The following is a 13182-nucleotide window of genomic DNA, read 5'->3' as shown; positions in this document are numbered from 1 at the left end:
TCGTGTTGCTCCAGTGACCTCAGGATCCCTCTAGACTTGAGACAGTGATCTTGGGTTTTCTCTGGAGTGCCATCAAGGAAATCAAGGCTCCTTTCACGTTTGATGTGGAACACGGAATTGCTCTGCACGCAGTGCAGGGGAATCGGGCCTCATCTCGCGGCGAGGGGGAAGTCTCATGGTTTTTCTCGAGTTGCGGCCGGAACCTGGGGTATATTCTCGAGTTACGACGGGGAGGGCCCTTCCAGACACGTGTTTGTTCAGTGACGTCAGGACTCCTGCCTAGGTGCGAGGGACACCTCGGGATTCTCCTCGAGTCTTGGCATGGCAATTGGGACGCGTCTCCAGGGCAGCCGGGATACCGAGGGTCCCTTTCAACGTGCCTCAGGGATCCTGGGACTCCTATCCATTTTCAAGAAGAGTCAGGCATCGTCTCCTTTGGAAGCATTGATCTCCGCGGACCTCTCGAGTTTTCAAAGGATGTGAGGCCTCCGGTCGCGATGAGGAGGAGAACTAGGTCTTTCTCTGTGGTCTGCACAGGGTACTCAGACATCCTTTCGCCTTGGGAGATGCAAGACGAGCCTGCATTCAATTCACTGCAGGGATATCCGGGCTTACTTCGAGTCAGAGCATCTCGGTTTCCATTCCACTTGAGGCCACAAACTCAGGGTCCCTCTCACATACCTGTAGCTGAGAGAAGCCTCCTCTTGAGGTGCTTGTGGAAAGTTGGTATTCCTCTTGAGTCGAAGCCAGGGACTAAGCTCTCATCCCGAGTTGATTTGGGGTCCTCGGAGCCCTTTCGTGTTGCTCCAGTGACCTCAGGATCCCTCTAGACTTGAGACAGTGATCTTGGGTTTTCTCTGGAGGCCATCAAGGACATCAAGGCTCCTTTCACGTTTGATGTGGAACACGGAATTGCTCTGCAAGCAGTGCAGGGGAATCGGGCCTCATCTCGCGGCGAGGGGGAAGTCTCATGCTTTTTCTCGAGTTGCGGTCGGAACCTGGGGTATATTCTCGAGTTACGACGGGGAGGGCCCATCCAGACACGTGTTTGTTCAGCGAAGTCAGGACTCCTGCCTAGGTGCCAGGGACACCTCGGGATTCTCCTCGAGTCTTGGCATGGCAATTGGCATGCGTCTCCACGTGTGGCGGGAGACCCAGGGTCCCTTTCCACGTGCCACAGGGATCCTGGGACTCCTATCCATTTTCAAGAGTAGTCAGGCATCGTCTCCTTTGGAAGCATTGATCTCCGCGGACCTCTCGAGTTTTCAAAGGATGTGAGGCTTCCGGTCGCGACGAGGTGGAGAACTAGGTCTTTCTCTGTGGTCTCCACAGGGGATTCAGACATCCCTTCGGATTGGGAGATGCAAGACGAGCCTGCATTCAATTCACTGCAGGGATATCCGGCCTTACTTCGAGTCAGAGCATCTCGGTGTCCATTCCACCAACTCAGGATCCCTCTCACATACCTGTAGCTTAGAGAAGCCTCCTCTTGAGGTGCTTGTGGAAAGTTGATATTCCTCTTGAGTCGATGCCAGGGACTAAACTCTCATCTCGAGTTGATTTGGCGTCCAAGGAACCCTTTCCTTTTGCTCCAGTGACCTCAGGATCCCTCTAGACTTGAGACAGTGATCTTGGGTTTTCTCTGGAGTGCCATCAAGGAAATCAAGGCTCCTTTCATGTTTGATGTGGAACACGGAATTGATCTGCACGAATTGCAGCGGAATCGGGCCTCATCTCGCGGCGAGGGGGAAGTCTCATGGTTTTTCTCGAGTTGCGGCCGGAACCTGGGGTATATTCTCGAGTTACGACGGGGAGGGCCCTTCCAGACACGTGTTTGTTCAGCGACGTCAGGACTCCTGCCTAGGTGCGAGGGACACCTCGGGATTCTCCTCGAGTCTTGGCATGGCATTGGGACGCGTCTCCACGTGAGGCGGGAGACCCAGGGTCCCTTTCCACGTGCCACAGTGATCCTGGGACTCCTATCCATTTTCAAGAGGAGTCAGGCATCGTCTCCTTTGGAAGCATTTATCTCCGCGGACCTCTCGAATTTTCAAAGGATGTGAGGCCTCCGGTCGCGATGAGGCGGAGAACTTGGTCTTTCTCTGTGGTCTCCACATTGGATTCAGACATCCCTTCGCCTTGGCAGATGCAAGACGAGCCTGCATTCAATTCACTGCAGGGATATCCGGCCTTACTTCGAGTCAGAGCATCTCGGTGTCCATTCCACTTGAGGCCACAAACTCAGGGTCCCTCTCAGTTACCTGTACCTGAGAGAAGCCTCCTCTTGAGGTGCTTGTGGAAAGTTGGTATTCCTCTTGAGTCGAAGCCAGGGACTAAGCTCTCATCTCGAGTTGATTTGGGGTGCACGGAGCCCTTTCGTGTTGCTCAAGTGACCTCAGGATCCCTCTAGACTTGAGACAGTGATCTTGGGTTTTGTCTGGAGTGCCATCAAGGAAATCAAGGCTCCTTTCACGTTTGATGTGGAACACGGAATTGCTCTGCACGCAGTGCAGGGGAATCGGGCCTCATGTCGCGGCGAAGGGGAAGTCTCATGGTTTTTCTCGAGTTGCGGCCGGAACCTGGGGTATATTCTCGAGTTACGACGGGGAGGGCCCTTCCAGACACGTGTTTGTTCAGCGAAGTCAGGACTCCTGCCTAGGTGCGAGGGACACCTCGGGATTCTCCTCGAGTCTTGGCATGGCAATTGGGACGCGTCTCCACCTGAGGCGGGAGACCCAGGGTCCCTTTCCAAGTGCCACAGGGATCCAGGGACTCCTATCCACTTTCAAGAGGAGTCAGGCATCGTCTGCTTTGGAAGCATTGATCTCCGTGGACCTCTCGAGTTTTCAAAGGATGTGAGGCCTCCGGTCGCTATGAGGCGGAGAATTAGGTCTTTCTCTGTGGTCTCCACAGGGGATTCAGACATCCCTTCCTCTTGGGAGATGCAAGACGAGACTGCATTCAATTCACTGCAGGATATCCGGCCTTACTTCGAGTCAGAGCATCTCAGTGTCCATTCCACTTGAGGCCACAAACTCATGGTCCCTCTCACATACTTGTAGCTGAGAGAATCCTCCTCTTGAGGTACTTGTGGAAAGTTGGTTTTCCTCTTGAGTCGAAGCCAGGGACTAAGCTCTCATCTCGAGGTGATTTGGGGTCCACGGAGCCCTTTCATGTTGCTCCAGTGACCTCAGGATCCCTCTAGACTTGAGACAGTGATCTTGGGTTTTCTCTGGATTGCCATCAATCAAATCAAGGCTCCTTTCACGTTTGATGTGGAACTCGAAATTGCTCTGCACGCAGTGCAGGGGAATCGGCCTCATCTCGCGGCGAGGGGGAAGTCTCATGGTTTTTCTCGAGTTGCGGCCGGAACCTGGGGTATATTCTCGAGTTACGACGGGGAGGGCCCTTCCAGACACGTGGTTGTTCAGCGACGTCAGGACTCCTGCCTAGGTGCGAGGGACACCTCGGGATTCTCCTCGAGGCTTGGCATGGCAATTGGGACGCGTCTCCACGTGAGGCGGGAGACCCAGTGTCCCTTTCCACGTGCCACAGGGATCCTGGGACTCCTATCCATTTTCAAGAGGAGTCAGGCATCGTCTCCTTTGGAAGCATTGATCTCCGCGGACCTCTCGAGTTTTCCAAGGATGTGAGGCCTCCGGTCGCCCTGAGGCTGAGAACTAGGTCTTTCTCTGTGGTCTCCACAGGGGATTCAGACATCCCTTCGTCTTGGGAGATGCAAGACGAGCCTGCATTCAATTTACTGCAGGGATATCCGGCCTTACTTCGAGTCACAGCATCTCGGTGTCCATTATACTTGAGGCCACAAACTCAGGGTCCCTCTCACATACTGTATCTGAGAGAAGCCTCCTCTTGAGGTGCTTGTGGAAAGTTGGTATTCCTCTTGAGTCGAAGCCAGGGACTAAGCTCTCATCTCGAGTTGATTTGGGGTCCACGGAGCCCTTTCGTGTTGCTCCAGTGACCTCAGGATCCCTCTAGACTTGAGACAGTGATCTTGGGTTTTCTCTGGAGTGCCATCAAGGAAATCAAGGCTCCTTTCACGTTTGATGTGGAACACGGAATTGCTCTGCAAGCAGTGCAGGGGAATCGGGCCTCATCTCGCGGCGAGGGGGAAGTCTCATGCTTTTTCTCGAGTTGCGGTCGGAACCTGGGGTATATTCTCGAGTTACGACGGGGAGGGCCCTTCCAGACACGTGTTTGTTCAGCGAAGTCAGTACTCCTGCCTAGGTGCGAGGGACACCTCGGGATTCTCCTCGAGTCTTGGCATGGCAATTGGCATGCGTCTCCACGTGTGGCGCGAGACCCAGTGTCCCTTTCCACGTGCCACAGGGATCCTGGGACTCCTATCCATTTTCAAGAGGAGTCAGGCATCGTCTCCTTTGGAAGCATTGATCTCTGCGGACATCTCTAGTTTTCAAAGGATGTGATGCCTCCGGTCTCGATGAGGCGGAGGACTAGGTCTTTCTCTGTGGACTCCACAGCGGATTCAGACATCCCTTCGTCTTGGGAGATGCAAGACGAACCTGCATTCAATTCACTGCAGGGATATCCGGCCTTACTTCGAGTCAGAGCATCTCGGTTTCCATTCCACTTGAGGCCACAAACTCAGGGTCCCTCTCACATACCTGTAGCTGAGAGAAGCCTCCTCTTGAGGTGCTTGTGGAAAGTTGGTATTCCTCTTGAGTCGAAGCCAGGGACTAAGCTCTCATCCCGAGTTGATTTGGGGTCCACGGAGCCCTTTCGTGTTGCTCCAGTGACCTCAGGATCCCTCTAGACTTGAGACAGTGATCTTGGGTTTTCTCTGGAGGCCATCAAGGACATCAAGGCTCCTTTCACGTTTGATGTGGAACACGGAATTGCTCTGCAAGCAGTGCAGGGGAATCGGGCCTCATCTCGCGGCGAGGGGGAAGTCTCATGCTTTTTCTCGAGTTGCGGTCGGAACCTGGGGTATATTCTCGAGTTACGACGGGGAGGGCCCATCCAGACACGTGTTTGTTCAGCGAAGTCAGGACTCCTGCCTAGGTGCCAGGGACACCTCGGGATTCTCCTCGAGTCTTGGCATGGCAATTGGCATGCGTCTCCACGTGTGGCGGGAGACCCAGGGTCCCTTTCCACGTGCCACAGGGATCCTGGGACTCCTATCCATTTTCAAGAGTAGTCAGGCATCGTCTCCTTTGGAAGCATTGATCTCCGCGGACCTCTCGAGTTTTCAAAGGATGTGAGGCTTCCGGTCGCGACGAGGTGGAGAACTAGGTCTTTCTCTGTGGTCTCCACAGGGGATTCAGACATCCCTTCGGATTGGGAGATGCAAGACGAGCCTGCATTCAATTCACTGCAGGGATATCCGGCCTTACTTCGAGTCAGAGCATCTCGGTGTCCATTCCACCAACTCAGGATCCCTCTCACATACCTGTAGCTTAGAGAAGCCTCCTCTTGAGGTGCTTGTGGAAAGTTGGTATTCCTCTTGAGTCGATGCCAGGGACTAAACTCTCATCTCGAGTTGATTTGGCGTCCAAGGAACCCTTTCCTTTTGCTCCAGTGACCTCAGGATCCCTCTAGACTTGAGACAGTGATCTTGGGTTTTCTCTGGAGTGCCATCAAGGAAATCAAGGCTCCTTTCATGTTTGATGTGGAACACGGAATTGATCTGCACGAATTGCAGCGGAATCGGGCCTCATCTCGCGGCGAGGGGGAAGTCTCATGGTTTTTCTCGAGTTGCGGCCGGAACCTGGGGTATATTCTCGAGTTACGACGGGGAGGGCCCTTCCAGACACGTGTTTGTTCAGCGACGTCAGGACTCCTGCCTAGGTGCGAGGGACACCTCGGGATTCTCCTCGAGTCTTGGCATGGCATTGGGACGCGTCTCCACGTGAGGCGGGAGACCCAGGGTCCCTTTCCACGTGCCACAGTGATCCTGGGACTCCTATCCATTTTCAAGAGGAGTCAGGCATCGTCTCCTTTGGAAGCATTTATCTCCGCGGACCTCTCGAATTTTCAAAGGATGTGAGGCCTCCGGTCGCGATGAGGCGGAGAACTTGGTCTTTCTCTGTGGTCTCCACATTGGATTCAGACATCCCTTCGCCTTGGCAGATGCAAGACGAGCCTGCATTCAATTCACTGCAGGGATATCCGGCCTTACTTCGAGTCAGAGCATCTCGGTGTCCATTCCACTTGAGGCCACAAACTCAGGGTCCCTCTCAGTTACCTGTACCTGAGAGAAGCCTCCTCTTGAGGTGCTTGTGGAAAGTTGGTATTCCTCTTGAGTCGAAGCCAGGGACTAAGCTCTCATCTCGAGTTGATTTGGGGTGCACGGAGCCCTTTCGTGTTGCTCAAGTGACCTCAGGATCCCTCTAGACTTGAGACAGTGATCTTGGGTTTTGTCTGGAGTGCCATCAAGGAAATCAAGGCTCCTTTCACGTTTGATGTGGAACACGGAATTGCTCTGCACGCAGTGCAGGGGAATCGGGCCTCATGTCGCGGCGAAGGGGAAGTCTCATGGTTTTTCTCGAGTTGCGGCCGGAACCTGGGGTATATTCTCGAGTTACGACGGGGAGGGCCCTTCCAGACACGTGTTTGTTCAGCGAAGTCAGGACTCCTGCCTAGGTGCGAGGGACACCTCGGGATTCTCCTCGAGTCTTGGCATGGCAATTGGGACGCGTCTCCACCTGAGGCGGGAGACCCAGGGTCCCTTTCCAAGTGCCACAGGGATCCAGGGACTCCTATCCACTTTCAAGAGGAGTCAGGCATCGTCTGCTTTGGAAGCATTGATCTCCGTGGACCTCTCGAGTTTTCAAAGGATGTGAGGCCTCCGGTCGCTATGAGGCGGAGAATTAGGTCTTTCTCTGTGGTCTCCACAGGGGATTCAGACATCCCTTCCTCTTGGGAGATGCAAGACGAGACTGCATTCAATTCACTGCAGGATATCCGGCCTTACTTCGAGTCAGAGCATCTCAGTGTCCATTCCACTTGAGGCCACAAACTCATGGTCCCTCTCACATACTTGTAGCTGAGAGAATCCTCCTCTTGAGGTACTTGTGGAAAGTTGGTTTTCCTCTTGAGTCGAAGCCAGGGACTAAGCTCTCATCTCGAGGTGATTTGGGGTCCACGGAGCCCTTTCATGTTGCTCCAGTGACCTCAGGATCCCTCTAGACTTGAGACAGTGATCTTGGGTTTTCTCTGGATTGCCATCAATCAAATCAAGGCTCCTTTCACGTTTGATGTGGAACTCGAAATTGCTCTGCACGCAGTGCAGGGGAATCGGCCTCATCTCGCGGCGAGGGGGAAGTCTCATGGTTTTTCTCGAGTTGCGGCCGGAACCTGGGGTATATTCTCGAGTTACGACGGGGAGGGCCCTTCCAGACACGTGGTTGTTCAGCGACGTCAGGACTCCTGCCTAGGTGCGAGGGACACCTCGGGATTCTCCTCGAGGCTTGGCATGGCAATTGGGACGCGTCTCCACGTGAGGCGGGAGACCCAGTGTCCCTTTCCACGTGCCACAGGGATCCTGGGACTCCTATCCATTTTCAAGAGGAGTCAGGCATCGTCTCCTTTGGAAGCATTGATCTCCGCGGACCTCTCGAGTTTTCCAAGGATGTGAGGCCTCCGGTCGCCATGAGGCTGAGAACTAGGTCTTTCTCTGTGGTCTCCACAGGGGATTCAGACATCCCTTCGTCTTGGGAGATGCAAGACGAGCCTGCATTCAATTTACTGCAGGGATATCCGGCCTTACTTCGAGTCACAGCATCTCGGTGTCCATTATACTTGAGGCCACAAACTCAGGGTCCCTCTCACATACTGTATCTGAGAGAAGCCTCCTCTTGAGGTGCTTGTGGAAAGTTGGTATTCCTCTTGAGTCGAAGCCAGGGACTAAGCTCTCATCTCGAGTTGATTTGGGGTCCACGGAGCCCTTTCGTGTTGCTCCAGTGACCTCAGGATCCCTCTAGACTTGAGACAGTGATCTTGGGTTTTCTCTGGAGTGCCATCAAGGAAATCAAGGCTCCTTTCACGTTTGATGTGGAACACGGAATTGCTCTGCAAGCAGTGCAGGGGAATCGGGCCTCATCTCGCGGCGAGGGGGAAGTCTCATGCTTTTTCTCGAGTTGCGGTCGGAACCTGGGGTATATTCTCGAGTTACGACGGGGAGGGCCCTTCCAGACACGTGTTTGTTCAGCGAAGTCAGTACTCCTGCCTAGGTGCGAGGGACACCTCGGGATTCTCCTCGAGTCTTGGCATGGCAATTGGCATGCGTCTCCACGTGTGGCGCGAGACCCAGTGTCCCTTTCCACGTGCCACAGGGATCCTGGGACTCCTATCCATTTTCAAGAGGAGTCAGGCATCGTCTCCTTTGGAAGCATTGATCTCCGCGGACATCTCTAGTTTTCAAAGGATGTGATGCCTCCGGTCTCGATGAGGCGGAGGACTAGGTCTTTCTCTGTGGACTCCACAGCGGATTCAGACATCCCTTCGTCTTGGGAGATGCAAGACGAACCTGCATTCAATTCACTGCAGGGATATCCGGCCTTACTTCGAGTCAGAGCATCTCGGTTTCCATTCCACTTGAGGCCACAAACTCAGGGTCCCTCTCACATACCTGTAGCTGAGAGAAGCCTCCTCTTGAGGTGCTTGTGGAAAGTTGGTATTCCTCTTGAGTCGAAGCCAGGGACTAAGCTCTCATCCCGAGTTGATTTGGGGTCCACGGAGCCCTTTCGTGTTGCTCCAGTGACCTCAGGATCCCTCTAGACTTGAGACAGTGATCTTGGGTTTTCTCTGGAGGCCATCAAGGACATCAAGGCTCCTTTCACGTTTGATGTGGAACACGGAATTGCTCTGCAAGCAGTGCAGGGGAATCGGGCCTCATCTCGCGGCGAGGGGGAAGTCTCATGCTTTTTCTCGAGTTGCGGTCGGAACCTGGGGTATATTCTCGAGTTACGACGGGGAGGGCCCATCCAGACACGTGTTTGTTCAGCGAAGTCAGGACTCCTGCCTAGGTGCCAGGGACACCTCGGGATTCTCCTCGAGTCTTGGCATGGCAATTGGCATGCGTCTCCACGTGTGGCGGGAGACCCAGGGTCCCTTTCCACGTGCCACAGGGATCCTGGGACTCCTATCCATTTTCAAGAGTAGTCAGGCATCGTCTCCTTTGGAAGCATTGATCTCCGCGGACCTCTCGAGTTTTCAAAGGATGTGAGGCTTCCGGTCGCGACGAGGTGGAGAACTAGGTCTTTCTCTGTGGTCTCCACAGGGGATTCAGACATCCCTTCGGATTGGGAGATGCAAGACGAGCCTGCATTCAATTCACTGCAGGGATATCCGGCCTTACTTCGAGTCAGAGCATCTCGGTGTCCATTCCACCAACTCAGGATCCCTCTCACATACCTGTAGCTTAGAGAAGCCTCCTCTTGAGGTGCTTGTGGAAAGTTGGTATTCCTCTTGAGTCGATGCCAGGGACTAAACTCTCATCTCGAGTTGATTTGGCGTCCAAGGAACCCTTTCCTTTTGCTCCAGTGACCTCAGGATCCCTCTAGACTTGAGACAGTGATCTTGGGTTTTCTCTGGAGTGCCATCAAGGAAATCAAGGCTCCTTTCATGTTTGATGTGGAACACGGAATTGATCTGCACGAATTGCAGCGGAATCGGGCCTCATCTCGCGGCGAGGGGGAAGTCTCATGGTTTTTCTCGAGTTGCGGCCGGAACCTGGGGTATATTCTCGAGTTACGACGGGGAGGGCCCTTCCAGACACGTGTTTGTTCAGCGACGTCAGGACTCCTGCCTAGGTGCGAGGGACACCTCGGGATTCTCCTCGAGTCTTGGCATGGCATTGGGACGCGTCTCCACGTGAGGCGGGAGACCCAGGGTCCCTTTCCACGTGCCACAGTGATCCTGGGACTCCTATCCATTTTCAAGAGGAGTCAGGCATCGTCTCCTTTGGAAGCATTTATCTCCGCGGACCTCTCGAATTTTCAAAGGATGTGAGGCCTCCGGTCGCGATGAGGCGGAGAACTTGGTCTTTCTCTGTGGTCTCCACATTGGATTCAGACATCCCTTCGCCTTGGCAGATGCAAGACGAGCCTGCATTCAATTCACTGCAGGGATATCCGGCCTTACTTCGAGTCAGAGCATCTCGGTGTCCATTCCACTTGAGGCCACAAACTCAGGGTCCCTCTCACATACCTGTAGCTGAGAGAAGCCTCCTCTTGAGGTGCTTGTGGAAAGTTGGTATTCCTCTTGAGTCGAAGCCAGGAACTAAGCTCTCATCTCGAGTTGATTTGGGGTCCACGGAGCCCTTTCGTGTTGCTCCAGTGACCTCAGGATCCCTCCAGACTTGAGACAGTGATCTTGGGTTTTCTCTGGAGTGCCATCGAGGAAATCAAGGCTCCTTTCACGTTTGATGTGGAACACTGAATTGCTCAGCCCGCAGTGCACGGGAATCGGGCCTCATCTCGCGGCGAGGGGGAAGTCTCATGGTTTTTCTCGAGTTGCGGCCAGAACCTGGGGTATATTCTCGAGTTACGATGGGGAGGGCCCTTCCAGACACGTGTTTGTTCAGCCACGTCAGGACTCCTGCCTAGGTGCGAGGGACACCTCGGTATTCTCCTCGAGTTTTGGCATGGCAATTGGGACGCGTCTCCAGGGCAGCCGGGATACCGAGGGTCCCTTTCAACGTGCCTCAGGGATCCTGGGACTCCTATCCATTTTCAAGAAGAGTCAGGCATCGTCTCCTTTGGAAGCATTGATCTCCGCGGACCTCTCGAGTTTTCAAAGGATGTGAGGCCTCTGGTCTTGATGAGGCGGAGGACTAGGTCTTTCTCTGTGGTCTCCACAGGGGATTCAGACATCCCTTCGTCTATGGAGATGCAAGACGAGCCTGCATTCAATTCACTGCAGGATATCCGACCTTACTTCGAGTCAGGGCATCTCGGTGTCCATTCCACTTGAGGCCACAAACTCAGGGTCCCTCTCAGTTACCTGTACCTGAGAGAAGCCTCCTCTTGAGGTGCTTGTGGAAAGTTGGTATTCCTCTTGAGTCGAAGCCAGGGACTAAGCTCTCATCTCGAGTTGATTTGGGGTGCACGGAGCCCTTTCGTGTTGCTCAAGTGACCTCAGGATCCCTCTAGACTTGAGACAGTGATCTTGGGTTTTGTCTGGAGTGCCATCAAGGAAATCAAGGCTCCTTTCACGTTTGATGTGGAACACGGAATTGCTCTGCACGCAGTGCAGGGGAATCGGGCCTCATTTCGCGGCGAAGGGGAAGTCTCATGGTTTTTCTCGAGTTGCGGCCGGAACCTGGGGTATATTCTCGAGTTACGACGGGGAGGGCCCTTCCAGACACGTGTTTGTTCAGCGAAGTCAGGACTCCTGCCTAGGTGCGAGGGACACCTCGGGATTCTCCTCGAGTCTTGGCATGGCAATTGGGACGCGTCTCCACCTGAGGCGGGAGACCCAGGGTCCCTTTCCAAGTGCCACAGGGATCCAGGGACTCCTATCCACTTTCAAGAGGAGTCAGGCATCGTCTGCTTTGGAAGCATTGATCTCCGTGGACCTCTCGAGTTTTCAAAGGATGTGAGGCCTCCGGTCGCTATGAGGCGGAGAATTAGGTCTTTCTCTGTGGTCTCCACAGGGGATTCAGACATCCCTTCCTCTTGGGAGATGCAAGACGAGACTGCATTCAATTCACTGCAGGATATCCGGCCTTACTTCGAGTCAGAGCATCTCAGTGTCCATTCCACTTGAGGCCACAAACTCATGGTCCCTCTCACATACTTGTAGCTGAGAGAATCCTCCTCTTGAGGTACTTGTGGAAAGTTGGTTTTCCTCTTGAGTCGAAGCCAGGGACTAAGCTCTCATCTCGAGGTGATTTGGGGTCCACGGAGCCCTTTCATGTTGCTCCAGTGACCTCAGGATCCCGCTAGACTTGAGACAGTGATCTTGGGTTTTCTCTGGATTGCCATCAATCAAATCAAGGCTCCTTTCACGTTTGATGTGGAACTCGAAATTGCTCTGCACGCAGTGCAGGGGAATCGGCCTCATCTCGCGGCGAGGGGGAAGTCTCATGGTTTTTCTCGAGTTGCGGCCGGAACCTGGGGTATATTCTCGAGTTACGACGGGGAGGGCCCTTCCAGACACGTGGTTGTTCAGCGACGTCAAGACTCCTGCCTAGGTGCGAGGGACACCTCGGGATTCTCCTCGAGGCTTGGCATGGCAATTGGGACTCGTCTCCACGTGAGGCGGGAGACCCAGTGTCCCTTTCCACGTGCCACAGGGATCCTGGGACTCCTATCCATTTTCAAGAGGAGTCAGGCATCGTCTCCTTTGGAAGCATTGATCTCCGCGGACCTCTCGAGTTTTCCAAGGATGTGAGGCCTCCGGTCGCCATGAGGCTGAGAACTAGGTCTTTCTCTGTGGTCTCCACAGGGGATTCAGACATCCCTTCGTCTTGGGAGATGCAAGACGAGCCTGCATTCAATTTACTGCAGGGATATCCGGCCTTACTTCGAGTCACAGCATCTCGGTGTCCATTATACTTGAGGCCACAAACTCAGGGTCCCTCTCACATACTGTATCTGAGAGAAGCCTCCTCTTGAGGTGCTTGTGGAAAGTTGGTATTCCTCTTGAGTCGAAGCCAGGGACTAAGCTCTCATCTCGAGTTGATTTGGGGTCCACGGAGCCCTTTCGTGTAGCTCCAGTGACCTCAGGATCCCTCTAGACTTGAGACAGTGATCTTGGGTTTTCTCTGGAGTGCCATCAAGGAAATCAAGGCTCCTTTCACGTTTGATGTGGAACACGGAATTGCTCTGCAAGCAGTGCAGGGGAATCGGGCCTCATCTCGCGGCGAGGGGGAAGTCTCATGCTTTTTCTCGAGTTGCGGTCGGAACCTGGGGTATATTCTCGAGTTACGACGGGGAGGGCCCTTCCAGACACGTGTTTGTTCAGCGAAGTCAGTACTCCTCCCTAGGTGCGAGGGACACCTCGGGATTCTCCTCGAGTCTTGGCATGGCAATTGGCATGCGTCTCCACGTGTGGCGCGAGACCCAGGGTCCCTTTCCACGTGCCACAGGGATCCTGGGACTCCTATCCATTTTCAAGAGGAGTCAGGCATCGTCTCCTTTGGAAGCATTGATCTCCGCGGACATCTCTAGTTTTCAAAGGATGTGATGCCTCCGG

This window comes from Dama dama, chromosome 6 (assembly GCF_033118175.1).
Source record: "Dama dama isolate Ldn47 chromosome 6, ASM3311817v1, whole genome shotgun sequence".
Lineage (NCBI taxonomy): Eukaryota > Metazoa > Chordata > Mammalia > Artiodactyla > Cervidae > Dama > Dama dama.
This window is presented reverse-complemented; position numbering follows the sequence as displayed.